Below are 17801 nucleotides of genomic sequence, written 5' to 3' on the forward strand. Positions count from 1 at the left end.
TTGCTTGTCCCCCTCATCCCCACCCCACATTTTATAGGCCACTCACCCAATCCTTATTCCAACATCTCTATAGTCTCCATCTCCAGCAGGTAGGCATGTGTGCACGTGCACACCCATACTCCACTCCCACATAGACTCACTCAAGCAAGGAGAGGTGAGAGTTTAGAAAATTGCAGGGAAGAAGTTGTGGCCCCGATGCAGGGCATCCTGAGAAGGACCATCCCAATTAGGCACATGGGGTCCTCAGCACTAGAATGAAACATGCACATGTTAGACCAGGAAGTGAGGGTTGTATCCTCTGCCCAGTATTTGGAAGAGGAACATAAGGCACTTTGGGGGAACTGAATACCTTTGGTGGTGGGACCCAACCAACACTAGAAACCCCAGTCTGTACAGTTTAGACGTCAGCTGTCCCAGGTTTTGTCAAATCAACGGCACTCGCCCCAGACCCGGGCCGGCTTTTCCGTGCCTGTGACAGCTGGCTCCTGATAGTGGAGGGCTGGCGCCCCCTTGTGCCCGAGAAATATCCAGGTAAGAGGCACTTGGGAACACTCCTCTGAGAACAGAACCTCCTGTGAGGACGCTCAACTGGAACCCTTAGGTGCCAGGATGATTGCTAAGGAACTGAACAGATCTGGGTTTTATGAAGATAGAGTAATCAACTTTTTAAAGTTTCCTCTATACATGTGTTGGCCTCCAGCCTCTATCTGAGCTCTGTTCCGTTTTACATCTTTGCATCGCTGCTTTAGATTCTTAAACTCCCGTTACTCCAACCACCGCCTATGTAGTGCCTTCTGAGTGTCATCCTCTAGTCTTTCTCCATAAACACCTCTTCTAACTCAGGATAGCGCACATTGGAAAAGGATCCTACGAGGGCCCCCTGCTTCCATGTACTCACTATTTGCTATCCTTGAGAAGCATCTAGACATCTGTCATCTTGGCAACATGAACAGGTCAAGTTGCAGAAGATCCTCAGCTTTCTAGGACCCAGAACATCCCCTTGATCCACATGTGGATAGGATATGGTGCATGGACAGATTTCTCCAGAGCTGGATATGGGAAGACTCTAGAAGGCCAGAGTTCTTATATTTGCCAAGTACTTGAACCATACAAAGACATTGTGAATACACATTTTATATAGTTGCATGTGATATCCAGGTGTTATGTACAGGATGGACTAGCTCTCAGCTTAGCTTTGTGGGACCTTAGAGGCCAGACACGCTCTGGCTTTGTGTGGGAGGCAGAGATGACTAAGGTGCAATCCCTACCACCTAGGAGCCCACAAGCACATTCGAGCAATTCTACTACAAGGCAGGCAGAGTTGAGATGGATTAAAACAGCAGAGTCTAGTAGAATTAGTAGAGAGAACAGCCTGAAACATTTTGGGAGATTGCAGAGAATCAAGATCTCAAGAATCAAGGAAAGTTTTGCAAGAAAGGAGGTTGGAATAGGGTGGGGGGACATTCAAAGAAAAACTGGGAATGTTTGGAGAATCAGCTTATTCAATTGTAACCTGAGCTCTAGGCAGGGCTAAGAAAGTTCAGAGGCGATTTTTTTTTTTTTAGGACTATCCAGAGACAAATAGTATGGTGACAACCTTTATCATTATTTTAAGAAATCAAACATCTAGGGCAACAATAGCTAGAGAGTAATCTATTATCAATATCTGGACATACTTAATGATGAACCGATTAATGGGTCTTCTTGAGCCAAAGACTGCACTGGATTTGGGATGATGAAGGAAACACTTCCCTGGCATACCTCATTGGCTGGATCAAAAAGCAAGAGGTAATGGTGCAGAAGATATTTGGATACTTCACATACTTAAGGCTTAATGTATAAACAAACGTAACTCATGGTCTCTCCTCCTTGAAGCTCTCTGTACACACTTCAAGCTTAATATATTAAAAAGTGGAACTCATGTTCTCAGTTATTCTTTGCATAATTTAGGTGGTGTTGAGCATTAGACAGGTTGGGGCCAGGTTACATGGGCCAGTAAGACTGAAAGAGGATGTTGGGACTGGATAGGAGAGGGAAGGGCCGTCACCTGGTGGCAGGGATGGGCTCTACAAGCACAGCAAATATGTAAGATCCAATCCAACTGCAGACATGGTTTGGACAGGTGGGTCAAATCCTAGGGCTGAGAGGACAGGTACTGCAGGAATGGTAAATCTAGGCAACGCAAAATGATTCCATCTTGGAAGAAAGAAGAATTGGGTTCACCTGTGAGTGGCTGGGATGCTGTGGAATGGGAGAGACAAAAAGAAGAGACTGGAGCATCTTGGAGTCCTAGAAAGTAAGGACGTGATCCCACCCCCACACTCCCCCCCCTCCAAAAAAATAGATGGGGCATGTCAAAAGGAACACAAGAACCACCATAAAAGAGCTCCCAATGGCCAACACTGGAACAATTTTAGCACCAAAATAAATAATGTATAATTGGAATGTAACTTAAAGTATAAAATAAGTTTATATGAGCCCACACTGATATAAATGATTGAATAAATAAATAATGGGGGGAGAGAAAAAAACAAATCTTCCCTACAGAAGAATTCCAAATAAGTTATGTGGATATACCCCCTCCAGGTGTGGGCTTACTCCTTCAAACGTGGGCTGGACTTAGGATCCTAATTCCAAAATACAGAGTATAGGAAGAAAAAAAATAGTAACTTCACAGTGGAGGAACCTGGCAAGGTTACCTTAACCAAGTAATCAAAATTAACATCACTAGTTGATATCATGTACCCCTGATATGATGAGAAGGACAAGTCACATTTGTGATGCTCTTTCCCCAAACCCATAACCCCATCTAAGCACAAGGAAAATATCAGAGAAACCCAAATTTAGAGGCATTTTACAGAATGCCTGCTCAGTACGCCTCAAAACTGTCAAAGTAATGGAAAACCAGGGAAGACGGAGAAACTGTCACAGCCAAGTGGAACTTAAGGAGACATGATGACTAAATGCAATGTGGGACCCTGGATTAGATCCTGGATCAGAAAAGGGGAATTAGTGGGAAAATGGTAAAATCTGAATAAAGCCTGAAGTTTAATAGTGAGTGCACTGATGTTAATCTCTTGGTTTTGACAAATGTACCATGTACATTTATGTATGTTATGTAAGATAAAGGGTATATGGGAACTCGCTTTGCAACTCTTCTGTCAATCTAAAATTATTCCAAAAATAAGTTTATTAAAAAAAGATAAAATTAAAATTCTAGACTACAATTATATATGTGTGGGAAGGGACAAATGGAGTTAAAGTATTCTAAGGGCCTTGTTTTATCCATAAACAGGATAAAAGTTTTGATTAACTTAAGACTTTGACAAGTATGCATATTGCCTTTTAATTTTTATTTTATTAGAGCAGTTGTAGGTTTACAGAAAAATCAGGCAGAAAGTACAGTTTCTATAACACCCCCCCACAGTTTTCCCTGTGATTAACATTTTGCATTAGTGCAATACCTTGCTTACAACAATTAAAACAATATTGTAATTATATTATTAACTATAGTCCATAGTTTACGTTAGGGTTCATGTTCTGTGTTGTACAGTTCTATAGGTTTTTAAGAAATTTTTATTCTGGAAACACACACAACATAAACTTTCCCACTTTAACTGCTTTCAAGTATGCAATTGAGTAGTGTTAATTACATTCACAATGTTGTGCTGCCATCAGCACTAACCAGTACCAAAGCTTTCCATCACCCCACACAGAAAGTCTGTACCAATTAAACATTAACTCCCCATTCCCGACCCGTCCCTGGCAACCTGTATCCTAATTTCTGACTCTATGTATTAGCATATCTCAGTTGTTTCATATAAATGAGAGCATACAATATTTGTCCTTTTTGTTTCTCATTTATTTCACACAACATGATATCTTCAAGATTCACCCATTATAGCATGTATCAGAACTTCATTCCTTTTTAAGGCTGAATAATATTCCATTTTGTTTAAAAGGTAAAAATGGGTTTGTCCAACTTTTTTGGTAAAGGCCCAAATAGTAAATATTTTAGGCCTTGCAGGCCCTATGGCCTCTGTGGTAAATACTCAACTCTGCTGTTGTAGCATGAACGCAGCAAGAGACAATGCGTAAACGAATGGTGTGGCTGTGTTCCAATAAATCTTTATTTACAAAAATAGCCAGCAGGCTGGATTTAGCCCATAGGCCATGGGGTGCCAACCCCTACACTAAAAGAATAAAAACAGAGTGAAAGGGAAATGGAGGAACTAAAAAATACTTAGTCATCTAAAAAAAGGCAACAAAGAGTGAAAAAGAAACTGGACAAACTAGAAAGCACAAAATAAGAGGGTAAATTGTGACCCAATGTATTAGTTAGGGTTCTCTAGGGAAATAGAATCAACAAGAGGTTTCTATAAATACAAGATTTTATAAAAGTGTCTCACTCAATTTTGGGGATGCACGAGTCCAAATTCTGTAGGGCAGGCAGCAAACTGGCAACGCCAATGAAGGTGTTCGAAGAACTCCTCAGGCAGTGAACTGGCAACTCCGATGAACTCCTCAGGAAATGCTTCGCTGACTAGCCAAAGAATAAGTGAAGGTCCTCTATCTGTCTCACTTAAAAGTCTTCAACTGATTGGATTAAATCCAGCTGATTGCATTCTCTCATTGTGGAAGACACGCCCTTCATTGATGTAATCAGTCACAGCTGCAGCCAACTGACTGATGATTTAATAAACCAGCCTTCTGGTTTATTAACCAGCCACAAATGTCCTTGGAGTAACGGTTAGGCCAGTGCTTGCTTGACCAGACACCTGGACACCATCACCTGGCCAAGTTGACACATGAACCTAACCGTCACACCCAAATACTTTAGTAATTATAGTAAATGTAAATAGAATAAATACTCCAGTTAAAATCTATTTGTTTTACATGTGTCTCTTGCAAATAGTATACATTTGAATTTTATCTTTTATCCAGTCTTAAAGCAAATGGGTAGAGGAGGGTTGAAAATAAAAGGATGGGAAAAAATATACCATGTAAATACTAACCAAAAGAAAATTGCAATGTCAATATTAATATCAGACAAAATAACTTAAGGCAAAAAGTATTACTGGAGATGAATAGGGTTTTCATAATGATAAAAGATTGAATCCATCAAGAATACATTTTTATTTTAAATAATTAAAAATATGTAAAGCAAAACTTCACAGTACTCAAAGGAGAAATAAACAAATCCACAGTCATAGTTGGAGATTTTACACATCTGTTTTAGTAATTGATGGAAAAAGCAGACAAAAACTTAGGAATGATACAGAAGATTTAGCAAAATTGACAAAATAGGCATATATAGACACTATTTTCTAAGACCTGTGAAATATACATTATTTTAAAGCACACATAGAATTTTAAAAATTTGACTACAAACTAGAACATAAAATCTCAAATTTCAAAGGATTGAAATTAAAGTATGTATGCTAACCACAATGCAGTTTTGCTAGATAATGAGAAAATCTCCATGTATCTAGAAATTAAAAGATTAACTTCTAAATAATCCTTGGATCAGAGAATAAAATAGTTGGAGATGAATAACAAGGATTCTACACATCATAACTTGTGAGATGCAGCTAAAGTAGTGCTTATGAGGAAATTTACATCCTCAAATGCATATATGGGGGAGGAAAACACTGAGAATGAATGAGCTAAGCACCCATTTCAGGAAGTTAGAAAAATAACAGCAAGATAAATCCTAAAGAAAAAAAAAAAGAAGGAAATAATAAAGCGAAGACAGAAATTATTGAAATAGAAAATGGACATGTAAAGAGTCGAAGTTTGATCTTTGAAAAGAAGAATAAAATGGACGAATCTCTTGCAAGATAGGTCAAGGAGAATCAAAAAGAGGGAAGACACAACTAAATACCAGAAATAAAAAGAGTATTGAATAACTGTCTCAGTACATTGGAAAATGTGTATTAATTTGTGATATTCTAGAAAATGTAACTTTCCAAAGCTGACCAAAAATATATGTAAATTCTCAATAGTATTATAACTTTCAAATAAATTGAATCCATAGTCAAAAATCCTTACTCAAAGAGAACTCCAGACTTATATAGCTTTGCTGACTAGTTCTACCAAACATTAAAGGAGCAAATAGTTCTGCCCTTACACAAACTCAGAGAATTAAAAAATGAGGAAAGATGCCTCAACTCATGAGTCTAGCATAACCTTGATACCAAAAACCTGACAAGGACAGAACAAGAGAGGGAGATTACAGGCTGGCCTCACTCATGAAAATACTTGCAAAAATCCTAAATAAAATTTTAGCAACTGGCATCCAGTGATGTATTTAAAGGCAAAATGGCCAATTAAGTTATGACAATGCATTTAACCTACTAGCAGTTAGGGAAATTCAGGTTAAAACCACAATGAAATACCATGATCATACTCACCTGATTGGCTCAAATTAAACAGCCTGACAGTACCACATGTTGGCAAGAAAATGGACCAACAGGAACTGTCATTCACCACTGGCGGAAGTGTAAATTGATACAGTCACTTAAGAAAACTGGTCAGCATTCAACACATACCCTATAACCTAGTAATTCCACTCCCAGTTAGATACTTTAGAGCAGTGATTCTCAAAGTGTGGTCCTTGGGTCCCAACCACATCATCAGCCCCTGGAAACTTAATTAAAAATGCCCAATTCCTGAGCCCCTCCCCAAACCTACTCAATCAGCAACTCTAGGGGTGTGGCCCAGCAATCTGTCTTAACAAGCCCTCTAGGTGATTCTGATCCAAGGTACATGGAGGTTTTAAACAGCATTGTTTATAATAGATGAATACTGAAAACAAGCCAAATGTTCATTAGTATCACAATGAATGAATAAGTTATGGAATACATTACAGTGAAACAAAAAAGAACAGATTACACTTACACAAAATAGCATGGAGGACCCTCTCCACCATAATGGGGAGTAAACATTTAAGATGCAAAGAATATATTTTTGTGAAATACATATAGAGAAAGGTTCTTGTCAAACTGTACATACATGTTTTAAGAACTCAAAACTATACCTCTAGCCCTAATCTTTTCTTAGATCTCCAGGTTTGTGCATAACTAGCGCCTACCACGTAATGTGTTCAGAGAATAACAGAGCGCATTCTTCATAATGACTGCAGAGTATTTCATAATATGGATATGCCGTATTATTTAACCACTTCCATCTTGATGGGCTTCTCAAAAATATTTCTTTGGCTGCTCCAATAGACTAAACATTCTATGAGGTCAGAGACCATGTTACTCTTCTAAGACAGTATCTGGTATTCAGTAGTTATTTGATTATCAGATCAGCTTTCCTATGAAAAAAAAAAAATGACCTGGCCAGTTTTATTCATCTTTGTTATACCATTCCTTGCAAATTTCTGTTTAAAGTGAATTAACCCTAGAGATTCTGATCAACTCTGGTGCAGTGACAAAATAAAGATTCTAGGCTTGGGAAATGAGGCGATAGATTTGGGCATAGATGGATCCTCTAAGGTCAGCTGACCTTCCTCTGTGACTTCTCTGTTTCAGTGCAGCAGCACCCGGGGAAACCGTCAAGCCTGGGACTTATGGAAGCCACATATATCCAATTTTCTGGGACTACCTATTTAAAATACCTTAGCTTTCTTAAATTTACCTGACCCTGAATTCTAACTTTTGATTTGGAACATACGGTACCAACCAGGAAGTGACTGGATCCAGAGATAGGGCATGCAGGGCAGAACAAGCCACTTGGAAGGTCTGCTCCTTTGAAACCTTGCCTCCATGCTGTCTGCTTTATGACAGGTTGTCCAGCCGGATCTTAGAGGAGTCCTGGAGGAGCTCTTCCCTGAGCTCTGGCTGTCAGAGCCGAACCCTTGAGCAGGTGCGGCAAGGGACAGCAGATGTGCTCGGGGCATGGTTCAGAGGAGACTCCAGCAGCATGCACATGGGCTGGGCTCTGTCAGTCTTACCTTGTAATGTCCATTGTGATGTCATCTGGAGTCACAGCCTTGAGGAAGAAAACTCTTTGACCAAGAGGGGCATGGAATTGAGTAATGGCGCCGATTTGGGAGCTGGCCATCCCATTGCCATCACCTCTCAGCCTTCTACTAATATTTGGTTTCCTTGTTTGGGGACTCTGGGTGCTGTTTTTTGGGAATCAGGAATGGGAGCAGGAGGCAGCCAAACCAGACTCAGAGGTATGTGATGCAACCTTCTCCTGAAACTCACTGCTGAAGCCATAGAAAGTCCTACACCTTACACCTTGGTCTTGGGAAGAATTGGGTGGGGGAAAGAGGGGAGCTGATACAGTCTCCATGGCTGTTTTCTTACAGGTCACTATAAACTCTTTTATCTTCAATTCATTTCAACACATTTTGAGCACCTCTTATATATGGCAGTGCACTAGACATTGAAGGGAAATAAAACACCATCTCACCCTCCCTCCAGGAACTCGAGGTAAAGTGGGGGAGGCAGTCAGACAGGTATATACATAATTCCAAGGAAAGAGAAGTGATAGGGATTCTAGAGGTATAAATATTGCTCAAGAGATGGGAGGTAGAGAGAGTATTTTGAACTAAGGGAACCTATACAGTGCCTTTTGGGAGAGTTCAAGGTTGAATTTTCTTCAGAGGAAGGCATGGAATTTGAAGGTGGATGTGGTGGGTGGAGGAAGGTGGTGGGAAACTTCCAAGAAAGAGGGAATAGATTGGGAAAGAGCACAGGAAGAAAAGTATTGGATGTGTTTGAGGACAGATGAGGGTACTGGTCTGGACGAAGCGTAGCAGTGTAAGGGACTTAGTGAGAGAAAGGGTTGGGAAGTTGGTAGAGTCACATTGTAGAGGACTTTGAATGCCAGGCTTTATACTAGGCTTTGTATAATTATTATTCTTTAGGCAATGGAGAGAAGGCAAAGGTTTGAAAACCAGGTAAAAATCGCTTAGTGTCGTGTGCTTTAGAGCAGTGCTTCTCAAATTTCAATGTATGTACTGATCACCTGGGGTCTTGTTTAACAGCAGATTCTGACTCAGCAGGTTGGGGTAGGGATGGAGATTCTGCATTTCTAACAAGCTTCCAAGTGTTGCTACTGCTGTTGGACCAAGGACCACACTTTTAAATAGTATGACTTTAGATTTCTCCAATAAGTTTACAGGGTAGTTCTCTGGCTTGTCTAAGCCAATAGGAGGCTATTTCAATGGCTTTGTGGAAAGTGGGAGAGAAGAAAATAAAATAAGTGGAGCAGTGAGGTGGAACAGAGGACCTGGATTCACTCCCCAATATTTATCGTCCATCACCACTGCCATGTACGAGATGCTTCTAGGCGTTGTAGAAACGGCAGTAATGGAATAGACAAAAACCTCTACTCCTGGGGATGTGAAAGAGGAGGGGAGTACTGGGGTGGGAATTTGGATGTGGGAAGTGATGTAGAAGGAGAGAGAAGGAAGGGATTGGGTCTTTTATTTTTTCCTCCCTGATTAGGCCTCAGATGCAACATTATCATCCTCTATCCCTAACAAGGACTATGTTCATCTTTGTACCTCTGATGCCCTGTATACTGCCTAGTATAAAATAAGTGCGCTATATGTGTTTGTGAAACGACTGAATGATTTTCTAATTTTAATCCCGAGTAATTGACAAGATGGTGACCTTTTCTAAATTAGAGAAGTTTGGGTTTGCAGAAAAATCATGCATCAAATACAGAGTTCCCAAATACCACTCTATAAATAATACCTTCCATTAGTTTGGTACATTTGTTACAATTCATGAAAGAACATTTTCATTATTGTACTATTAATTTTAGTTCATCATTTACAGCACGGTTCACTGCATTGTACATGCCTATGTATTTTTCTAATTTTTGTTAATTTTCTATTAACAAAATGCAACCTAAAATTTCTCCTTTTAACCACATTCACATATATAATTCAGGGCTTTTAATTACATTCACAATGACGTGCTACCATCACCACTATCCATTACCAAAACTTTACAATCAACACAAGTAGCAATTCTGTATAGTGTAAGCATTAATTCCCCATTCCCTACTCCCATCCTATTCCCTGGTAACCTAAATTCTAGATTCTATGCGTTTGCTTATTCTAATTATTTTATATCAGTGAGCTCATATAATATTTGTCCTTTTGTATTTGGCTTAGTTCACTCAATATGGTGTCTTCAAGATTCATCCATGTTGTCACATGCATCAGAACTTCACTCTCTTTTTGGCTGAATAATATTCCATTGCATATATTACCACAGTTTATTTATCCATTCATCAGTTGATGGACACTTAAGTTGCTTCCACCTTTTGACTATTGTGAATAATGCTGCTATGAACATTGGTGTGCAAATAAAAACATTTTAAGCAACATAGGAAACATCAGATCGGAGGAGTTGTGTGCAGGTAGGAAGCTGAAGTTGACTTATTGCATTATTTTACAATGTTTGTAAAACTTATGCGGAGCTATTCATCAAGCAGCTCAAATTGACGGTCTAGACCTGTGCTGTCAAATATGGTAGACACTAGCCACATGAGGATATTAAAATTTAAATTACTTAAAATGAAATAAAATTAAAAATTCAGTTCCTCAATTGCACTAACTATATTTCAAGTGCTTATGTGAGACTAGTGGCTATCATATTGGGCAAGGAGATACAGAATATTTCCATTATCATAGAAAATTCTATCGGGCATTGGCAGTCTAGGCTCTAAATCTTGGAGATAGGTGTAACTAGTGATATATTTGACCACAAAGTCCTTCCAATTTTTTTTCTCAGAAACATCTCTCAAATGCTGCAATTCAGATCCAGTGTTGTTGTCTTAACTGGGACTTCATTTCTTAAACTATTTACAGTCCCCTTCAAAGTTTTCCAGTCCGAAGCATAGAGCCTTCTTCTATAAAACAAAAACACAACACACTCAAAACCTCCCAAAGTTGGCTGTGTCACTCTGCTAAAGGTAACTAAAACAAAATCTCTCAGCACCCCACTACCTGTGGTTGCATTTCCTCAACCTTTTTGACTTTCAAACTTCTTTCACTGTCATATATAATTTGTCACCTCTTTAGGAATTAAAAAAAAACATTTTGTTCCATTTTCGTACTATGATTTTAAGTAATTTTAAGTAATTTTAAAATAAAATAATTTATTTTAAAACAATGTGTTTTTTAAAATCCAAAGTTCATTGTTATATAATCTCTAAGAGTAAGAGAAAAAATAAGTGTCCACTATTTCCCATGTAACAAGCAATGTGTGACATTTAATTGACTTTAAATTAATTGTAATAGGTATGAACTGTTTCACAATACTTGATTATAAGAAATAGCAAATAATTTTTGTGCCTACATCAAATATGATCTGACTGAAGCCACCCATTACTTGGGTTGGCAAGAAAAGCCCACTGTTGGTTGGACTTTTGTGTTGCATAAGGACTCCCAAGTTTGTACAGTTTGCCCCAAATAGCAGAGGGCCAGGTCCTTAAGGCACTCTCTTTTCAGCTGAATAATATTCCTTGCATATATACCACTGCTTTTCTTCTTTGTCACCTGAAGGCCAGTGTGCCGAATTATGGCTCACTCCCTCTTGGCCAGGCTTGGTCACAGGGACCCTCGCTAAGGCCCCTCAACCCCCTGCATCTGACTTGTCACCAGGAGGGCTGCATTCCATCAGGCTTTGGGGCCACCATCAGGACACCTGCAGCCCAGTTTCAGGGACCCAGCCTCCCCCTCCTCAACCCCGAAGTACTACACACTCTGGCATGATTCAGCTTAAAATCCTCCACAAGGCTGGACTTCTGTGGGAGTTGTCTCTCAGGTTCCTGGCAATTGTTTTTCAGTCCCCTCAAAAATGAATTTCCTGCGGTATATCAAGGGAACCAAAACCATAAGAACAAAAAGCCCTCTTTGGGGAGGGGAAATATTTTTTTTTTTTCTCAGAAGGATGCAGCAACAAAAAACAAAGCCAAGATAAATTATTCAATAATAAATTTATTACTACATTTTTATGCAAGTAGAAGCTTTGTCTTAAGGTAAAATAACATACAGGAAAATGCATAGATCTTCATTGGACAGTTTGATGAGTTTTGCTGAGCATAACGTTTTTGAGATTTACTCATGTTGACAACAAATTTTAAAGTTATCATGCTTGTTGGTTTGGGGACCCAATGTTTATTGAAATGTAGAATAAATTTAACTGTCTATTGTAACATGTAAAAAACAGACAAAAATTTTGCTTTCATGACCCAATGTCTGGAATTCTTGCATTTTGCATTCTGAAAACCCAATGGCTTATTATTTCTTTAACTTTTTATTTTCAAAAATTTTCAAACTTACAGGTCAGTAGCAAACATAATACAAACCCTGTACCAAGAACTCCAACATATCCCCACACCCCAGATATCCAGATCCACCAATTTTTATATTTTGCCACTTTTCCCATATCATTCTATCATCTATCTATCTATCCATCATCTATCTATCTAATCTAGCTATATTCTGAACATTTGAGAGCATGTTGCACACATTATGTTCCTTAAACACATAATATTTCCATGTACATTTCCTATGAAAAGAATATTCAATTATGTAATCACCTTAGTGCAATTACCAAGTTCAATAAATTTAATGTTGATGTAAAGCTTACAATCTATATTCCATTTTTTTATATGTCCTTTTTTATGTTCCATTAGCATTATTTTATTTTTTTATTGAGATTGTTCACATACCATACTATTATCCAAAGATCCAAAGTATACAATCAATTGCCCACAGTACCATTATAGAGCTGTGCATCCATCACCACAATTAATTTTTTTTCAATTTTTAGAACATTTTCATTACTCCAGAAAAGAAATAAAGACACACAAAAAAAGGAAACTCAAATCCTCCCATACCCATAACCAACCCCCTCCATTATTGACTCATAGTATTGGCATAGTACATTTGTTATTGTTGATGAAAGAATGTTAAAATACTACAAATAGTAGTATATAGTTTGCAATAGGTATGTTTTTTTTCCCTATACGCCCCTCTATTATTAACTTCTAGTTATCGTGTCATACATTTGTTCTAGTTCATGAAAGAGATTTATAATATTTGTACAAGGACATTGCCCACCACAAGATTCACTGTTCTATACATTCTCATCTTTTAACCTCCAACTTTCCTTCTGGTGACATATATGACTCTGAGCTTCCCCTTTCCACCACATTCACACACCACTCAGCACTGTTAGTTATTCTCACAACATGCTACCATCATGTCTGTCCATTTCCAAACATTTAAGTTCAACCTAGTTGAATATTCTGCTCATAATAAGCAACCGCTCTCCATTCTTTAGCCTCATTGTATATCCTGGTAACTTACATTTCATGTCTATGAGTTTACATATTATAATTAGTTCATGTCAGTGAGACCCTGCAATATTTGTCCTTATGTGTCTGACTTATTTCATTTGACATAGTGCCCTCAAGTTTTATTCATCAATCCATTTTTTTTAAACGGTTTTGTTCACACACCATACATTCCGTCCTAAGTAAACAATTGATAGTTCCTGTATATTCATGTATTTATGTATTCACAGCTATCACCACTATCTATATAAGGACATCTCCATTTTTTCCACAAAGAAGGAGAAAGAGTCAAAGAAGGCAGAGAAACAAAAGAAAAAGAAAAAAGAAAGAGAAAAACAACAACAACAAAAAAACACATGACAGCTAGGAAGCAATAAAAGGAAAGATAGAATTAAACTAAAATAGAGTAAAGAGTCAGACAGCATCACCAATGCCAAGACACCCATATCCCTCCCTTATGTCCCCTTCTTACAGGCATTTAGCTTTGGTATATTGCCTTTGTTACATTAAAGGAAGCATAATACAATGTTTCTGTTAGCTACAGTCTCCAGTTTGCATTGATTGTAATTTTCCCCCAATAACATCCTATTTTTAATTTCTTGCAACATTGACATTCATTTGTTCTCCCTCATGTAAAAACATATTTGTAGGAGTCGCTGGTGTCCTCTGGTCCAAGTGCCCTGGCCTCAGGCGTCTTCTTCTGAATCCCCTCCCCTCTCCTGGCACCTCAAGCACCAGACCATTCATCAAGCGTTTTGTATCTGAGGCCCCCAATTTTTTTACCCAAGATGATGAATGCTAACATGTATGCTGTTGATGCTGAAAATCAGGCGGAACTGGAGGAAAAAACACGACTTATTAATCAAGTGTTGGAACTCCAACATACACTTGAAGATCCCTCAACAAGAGTAGATACATTAAGGAAGAAAATCTGAAGCTAAAATCAGAAAACCAAGTTCTTGGACAATATATAGAAAACCTCATGTCAGCTGTTCTAGTTTGCTAATGCTGTCAGAATGCAAAACACTGGAAATGGATTGGCTTTTATAAAAGGGGGTTTATTTGGTTACACAGTTACAGTTGTAAGGCCATAAAGTGTCCTAGGTAATGCATCAACAATCGGGTACCTTGATTGGAGGATGGCTGTTAGCTGGGAAGGCATGTGGCTGGCATCTGCTCCAAAGTTTCAAAATGGCTTTCTCCTAGAATGTTCCTCTCTAGGCTGTAGTTCCTCAAAAATGACACTCTTAGTTGCTCTTGGGGTGTTTGCCCTTTCTTAGCTTCTCTGGAGCAAGAGTCTGCTTTCAATGGCTGCCTTCAAACTGTCTCTCATTGCAGCTACTCTCTCAGCTTCTGTGCATTCTTCCAAGCGTCCCTCTTGGCTGTAGCTCCTCTTCAAAATGTCACTCACAGCTGCTCTCAGTTCCTTCTGTTTGTCAGCTCATTTATATGGCTCCAGTGATTTAATTTAGACCCACCCTGAATGGGTGGGGTAACACCTCCATGGAAATTACCCAATCAGAGTCATCACCCACAGTTGGGTGGGGCACATCTCCAAGGAAACACTCAAAGGATTCCAATCTAATCAGCACTAAAACGTCTGCCCCACAAGATTGCATCAAGGAATATGGCTTTTTCTGGGGGACATAGTACATTCAAACCGGCACATCAGCTTCTAGTGTTTTTCAAACAACTGACACAAAGAGCAAAAGAAAGTAAGGGGTTGATATCCCTTCTGCGTTATGGAATTTCTGCTACTTTTTTTTTCTTTAAAATTTGAATAGATTCCAAAAGTTACAGTACCTTTGTCTGTGGCTTTGTTGAATATTTATGAAGATAATGGCAGATCTAGGCAAAAATTAAGAGCTCTAAAATAACTGGAGACTTCTATGAGTTTGCATATTATCTTAGTCTGTGAAAACGGGTAAATAAATGTATTGATAGTAGAGACTTTATAATTAAAATTGTATATATTTATGAAAACTTGAAAATGAGTGTTTTATCAAATTTGCTTTGATTTATAAGTTTAGCACTGTCTTTTATTAAGGCTTTGTAAAAGATGATACAAGAAAATAACTACCATGTTGTAAAAAATGACCAAAATCATTTACTGAATGCACAGCTTTATGTACCCTGCCCACTGTCTTATGCCTCTTTTCCATTTGCCTCTTCCTTCCCATTTCCCTTCTCCTAAGGATAAACAGTTGGTTCCACATTTGTAAAAGTAATTTAAACAATTAATCATTTATGAACATAACCTGAACTCATTGTTGAACTTAACCAAAATAAGTTTCTCAGCTAGGACCTGTCATTTGATATATTTAGGAACAAGTTAGGACTGTTAGTTCCTCTTTGATAAATTGAAAATGGAGGCTATAAAAATGATGATGATTGTTTGAAACTGTGAATTTTCAAATTGGGGAGATTTGTTGTCCAAAACTTCCTTCTGTACAAAACGACTACTTGGTATCTAAAAAGATGAGCTCTGGCTGTGTGTGTGTGTGTGTGTGTGTGTGTGTGTGTGTTTGTGTGTGTGTTTAAAAGAGAAAATCTCAGGAAACAGAAATAGAATGGAAAAAGTACCTGATAAACAGCAATCAACTCCAAATATTTTCACTCCAGAGTTGTGTCACCCCTGACATAGATTAGGTCTTTTGGGGAACATATATGAAAGTGGATTAAGTCTGACTAACTTTATGTAAGCCACATTTGGAAGAGAACAGGTATAAAGTGTTTAGTCTCTTAAGGTTTATTTATGGTGCCCAGAAGATCAAGTTTGCAAAAAACCTCAAGAGTATGTTAGTATCAGAATAATGAATAAAATAGGAGGGTTTTACATATGTACTAATTGATAATTTTTCTCAGTATTTTATCTCACTCGTTCTTGAATTTTCTGTAAATCCAAATACTTGATTTGTAGAATTTTGGGCATCTTTTTACTAGAGTTTTTTTTGGTAAGGGAATTTTGCAGAAGTAATGTTAAAATGCTAGTTATAATAGGAAGGCAGATCCACTAATATAGCTTGTAGTTTTAGATTTGGGCCACTTTTAATCATGGAATAAGAATCTTATGTTTGTATTGTTGCAAGTAAAGTTCAATAAATGACTTTAGCTGTATGGATATATAGTAGTTTTACTGCAAACATTTTGCAGCCCTTTGGTGACCTAATTTACAAATGTTTGAAAATTGTGTTGCCATTCTGCTTTGCTATTTAATAAAAAGCCATTTGAGAGAAAAAAGAAGGAAAAGAAAAAAAAACGTATTTGTACATTTTATCACAATTGTTGAGCATTTTAGGTTTCACTGAATTATACAGTCCCAGTCTTTATCTTTTCTTTTTCCTTCTGGTGTCCCACATGTTCCTAATCTTTCTCTTTCAACCATACTCACAGTCATCTTTGTTCAGTGTACTTACATTGCTATGCTACCATCACCCAAAACTGTGTTCCAAACCTCTCACTCCTGTCTTTTCCTATCTGTCTGTAGTGCTCCCTTAATATTTCCTGTAGAGCAGGTATCTTGTTCACAAACTCTGTCATTGTCTGTTTGTCAGAGAATATTTTAAACTGTCTTTCATATTTGAAGGACAGTTTTGCCAGATATAGGATTTGTGGTTGGTGGATTTTCTCTTTCAGTATCATAAATATATCACACCACTTCCTTCTTGCCTCCATGGTTTCTATTGAGAAATCCGCACATAGTCTTATTGAGCTTCCCTTGTATGTGATGGATCACTTTTCTCTTGCTGCTTTCAGGATTCTCTCTTTGTCTTTGATATTTGATAATCTGATTATTAAGTGTCTTGGCGTAGGTCTATTCAGATCTAGCAGGGTATGCTGCGCTTCTTGGATCTGTAATTTTATTTCTTTCGTAAGAGATGGGAAATTTTCATTGATTATTTCCTCTGTTATTGGTTCTGCCCCTTTTCCCTTCTCTTCCCTTCTGGGACTCTCAAGACACATACATTCATGCTCTTCATGCTGTCACTTAATCCCCTGAGACATTGCTCATATTTTTTTCCATTCTTTTCTCTATCTCTTCTTTTGTTTGTAGGATTTCAGGTGTCTTATTCTCCAGTTCCTGAGTGTTTTCTTCTGCCTCTTGAGATCTGCTGTTATATGTCTCCATTGTGTCTTTCATCTCTTGTGTTGTGCCTTTCATTTCCATAGAGTCTGCCAGTTGTTTTTTCAAACTTTTGACTTCTACCTCATGTTTGTCCAGTGTTTTCATCATACCTTTCACCTCTTTTGCCGTATCTTCCCTAAACTTTTTGAATTGATTTAGCATTAGTTGTTTTAATTCCTGTATCCCAGTTGAAGTGTAAGCTTTTTCCTTTGACTGGGCCATATCTTCATTTTCCTTAGTGTAAGTTGTAGTTTTCTGTTGTCTAGGCATCTGCTTTCCTTGGTTACCCCAATCAGATTTTCCCAGACCAGAACAGGCTCAGGTCTCAGTAAGGGGA

At 38.1% G+C, this 17801-nt stretch overlaps 1 pseudogene; it reads left to right on the forward strand.

Annotated features, from left to right (window-relative positions):
* The first annotated feature begins 14126 nt into the window (after positions 1–14126).
* On the forward strand, positions 14127–15057 carry LOC119516821 (annotated as a pseudogene).
* The last annotated feature ends 2744 nt before the right edge of the window (positions 15058–17801 follow it).

Source organism: Choloepus didactylus, chromosome 20, assembly GCF_015220235.1.
Source record: "Choloepus didactylus isolate mChoDid1 chromosome 20, mChoDid1.pri, whole genome shotgun sequence".
NCBI lineage: Eukaryota > Metazoa > Chordata > Mammalia > Pilosa > Megalonychidae > Choloepus > Choloepus didactylus.